The 3,883-nt window shown below is 42.0% G+C and overlaps 1 non-coding gene across 1 annotated transcript; it reads right to left on the bottom strand.

Moving 5' to 3' along the window:
- Nucleotides 1–3,488: 3,488 nt before the first annotated feature.
- LOC133039539 (small nucleolar RNA R71) lies at nt 3,489–3,595 on the bottom strand. Its single transcript, XR_009688678.1, has one exon. It is a non-coding gene; the product is annotated as a small nucleolar RNA R71 (small nucleolar RNA).
- Between the last annotated feature and the right edge of the window lie 288 nt (nt 3,596–3,883).

The raw sequence follows: 3,883 nt of genomic DNA, 5'->3' as shown, positions 1-3,883 counted from the left end.
GCCAGGGAGGCTTTGGATGAAATGGCCGCCAAGGTGAGGTCTCTAGAGGAGACTCACCAGTCGGATATCGAATCCAAGGCCGCTCTAGCTGCGGAGTTGAAGGAGCTTCGGGACTACAAAGATCAGTCTATCAGGAAGGCCAAGAGGGCCGAGCTCCTTTCTCCCGTCTCCTGCGCCCGGTGCCCAAAGCGCTTTGATGATGGTGTCTACATGGCTTGGGCCACCAATGATCAGAGTATCAAGCTTTCTTTTTATCCCAAACCCGAGGACATGATTGCCAAATTTCGGGAAAAGAAGAAGAGACTTGATGCTGAGCTTGAGGCACGGATCGGACCTCGTCTTCCGCCGCGGGCTGACTGAGCTGCCATATTATTGACCCAGATTGTACCCGTTCTCTTTATAACTCTTTTTTTTTCTTTGTACATACTTGCTGCTGCCTTAGAACAATTTACATACAGGCGGCAGCTTTTATTTGAAGGGGAGACAATTTAAGGCCTGTCCCCGGGCCATTTATATGTGTATGACCTACCCTTCGGGCTAGGATATATATTTTTTTTTTATTTATGTATATGTGCGATCTTTTTTCACACTTTATATATTTCAACCTGTCCTTTGGCTCAGGGTTTCTTACGCTCTTTATTTTTGCGCATGTTTTTTGACCTGCCCTTTGGGTCAGGATATTTTACTTCGCTTGACCTGCCCTTTGGGTCAGGATATTTTACTTAGCTTGACCTGCCCTTTGGGTCAGGATGTTTTGCTTAGCTTGTTTTTGTTTGTCCGTGCGGTATACCCTAGTACCCCCCTGAGTGGCATAGAAACTTTGTTTTTAAGGCACTCAGTTTTATTTAATATAGAGGAGGCATACATTTGGACGGTACAAACCCTTTGAACAAAAGCTAAGTCTAATTCGCTACTGGTAGTATTTTCTGAGGTGATCGGCATTCCAGGCTCTTGGGACAGTAGTTCCGTCCATTCTTTTCAGTTTGTAAGTGCCAGAACCGATTTCGTCCTCGATTTCATATGGTCCTTCCCAATTTGGTCCAAGTACCCCCACTCCGGGTTCTTGGGTGGCTGGGAAGACCCTTCTTAGGACCATGTCACCAATAGCGAATTTTCTGTTTTTAACCTTGGAGTTAAAATACTTGGTCACCTTCTTTTGATAAGCGGCCATCCGTATTTGGGACTCATCCCGGAGTTCTTCGACTTGATCCAGAGCTTCTTGGAGCAGGGCCTGATTAGTGGCCGGATCGTAGGTCGTTCTCCTGTGGGATGGGAATAATGTTTCCACCGGGACCATTGCTTCACAACCGTATGCCATTGAGAACGGCGAGTGACCGGTTGTGGTTCTGGGGGTCGTCCGGTAGGCCCACAATACCCTTGGCAATTCTTCGTGCCGCTATTTTTACAAGCCAGCAGCTTCTTTTTCAAGGTGACCTTTAGGATTTTATTGACTGCCTCCGCCAGGCCGTTTGTTTGAGGCCGGGCTACCGCGGAGAAGCTTTTCACTACTCCGTGTTGGTTGCAGAAGTCAGTAAATTCCTCGCAATCAAATTGCTTTCCATTGTCTGAGACTATTGTTAGGCTATTTTTAGCCTATGTTTTGGATCCAATTTATGTGCATTTTTAGCTGTGTTGGGACGGAATTACGCTTGTTTTCTATGTTTTCAGGTTCTTTGGAGTAAAAGAGGTCTCGGGTGCAGAAATTCATTAAAAGACGTGCTGAGCCGAAGAAAAACTTAAATTTTGAGTTTTTGCATATCTGGCCGCGGCGATGAAGAGGCTCGCCGCGGCGAGATTCAACTTACAGAAAGTGCCTAAATTTGGCACATTCTCGCCGCGGCGAGAGGAAGCATGGCCGCGGCGAGATCCCGTACGGACCGGGGGTATTTTCGTCCATCGAACCCTAAATTTCAAGTATAAATAGAAAACTGCGATTGGAAGTCAGGGAGAGCGATTTGGAACCCTAAAACACAGCTGAGAGCGGCAGGAAGAGCATAGAGATTCAAGTGAAGATCCAGAATTCATCCTCAAACAGTTCTTTTCTTTATTCCTCTTTAATTTATTTATGTTGAATATTGCTATAGGAATGGTTATGGATTTGTTTCTGAACTAAATTTCCCATTTAGGGAGGATGATGATTGTTGTTTAATGTTTTCCTAGTTAATGTTTAATTACCATTCCTCAATTCTTGTGTGTGTGAAATTATCTTAATTTGTGTTTAATTTCATGTTTAAGATTGATCACCTTGTGCATGCTCTATGATCTCAATTCAAAATCTGAAAAGTGAGAATTGAGAATGCTAAAATTAAGATAATCGATGTTCTATGTGAAACGAAAGTATTTACATGACTTATGTGACGAGTAGATTATTGCTTAATGCTGATTTCATGTTAGTTTAATTAAGGAATTAATTAGATAACATGTGATTTAGAATCTAGAAGATCTGAAAGGAGCTAGGTTATTTTATAATCTGTCATTCACCCCAAGAATAGGATAGTAATTAATCATTAACAATTTGGGTAAACAACAACAGGATTCTCCTCCCTATTGTCTCATCTTGCTCAACTTTAAACTGTGTTATTAAGTTTTCTGAATTTCTTTCAAATTTTACTGTTTTTAAACTGTAATTACTTTTGATTTACCGAATAGAATCATAAGTATAATTTAGTGGTACTTAATCCAATTCCCTGTGGGATCGACCTCACCTGTGTGAGATTTACTACTTGATTGCGTATACTTGCGTAGTGTTTAAAAATATAGCAACAAGTTTTTGGCGCCGTTGCCGGGGAATTGTTAAAGATTAATATTACATAAAATTATACTAACTTCTACTTTGGTATATTTTCTCTTGCTGATTTTTCTAACCTTTTTCTTGCAATATTTTCTTGATTTATTTCAGGAATCCTAAGTGCATGCGCCGTCAAGGACAATCAGTCATATTACCAGTTGATCCTGAAATTGAGAAAACTTGCAGGAAGAATCGAAAGAACAAGAGGCAAGAAAGAGTTTCAGCAACTGCTGAAACATCAGAAATCATGGCTGCCAATGTGAACAATAATGTTGGGAACAATGGGCGTAATAATGGTAATAATGGTGGCGCTGTGGAAGATCAAGCTAATGGCCGAAGCTTGAGAGATTACATTCTCCCTACTCTGACGGGAGTGCAGTCATGTATTAGGCCACCGGCAGTGGATGCAAACAACTTCGAGATCAAACCTGCCATCCTTCAAATGGTGCAGTCTTCAGTTCAGTTTGGTGGTCTCCCTTCTGAAGATCCTAATTTGCATCTCTCTAACTTCATGGAACTTTGTGAAACTTTTAAAGTTAATGGAGTTAGCGACGATGCCATTAGATTGAGGTTGTTTCCATTCTCGCTCAGAGAACGAGCCAAGAGTTGGTTGAATTCTTTGCCACCGAATTCTATTGCTACATGGAATGATCTGGCAACAAAATTCTTGTCAAAGTTCTTTCCTCCAGCGAAGTCTGCAAAGCTAAGAGGAGAAATTAATAATTTCTGCCAACAAGATAATGAATCTCTCCATGAGGCTTGGGAGAGGTTTAAAGATCTGATCAGGAGGTGTCCCCATCATGGTATAGAGAAGTGGATGCTGGTTCACAACTTCTACAACGGGTTGGTTGGTAATACTAGAACTCTAATAGATGCAGCAGCTGGCGGAGCTTTTATGAGAAAGAGTGCTAATGAGGCATATGATCTATTGGAGGAGATGGCTCTAAACAACCAGCAGTGGCCAACTGAAAGGAGTCAATCCAAGAAAGTAGCTGGTGTGTTAGAAGTCGATGCCATCACAAAGTTAACAGCTCAGGTTGAGGCATTGACTAAAATCATTGCAGGGCAAGCTAAGCAAGCCCAAATTGTTTGTGA

This window comes from Cannabis sativa, chromosome 6, assembly GCF_029168945.1.
Source record: "Cannabis sativa cultivar Pink pepper isolate KNU-18-1 chromosome 6, ASM2916894v1, whole genome shotgun sequence".
NCBI classification, from domain to species: domain Eukaryota; kingdom Viridiplantae; phylum Streptophyta; class Magnoliopsida; order Rosales; family Cannabaceae; genus Cannabis; species Cannabis sativa.
The sequence above is the reverse complement of the archived record's forward strand: the minus strand, read 5'-3'. Positions and strand labels throughout refer to the sequence as shown.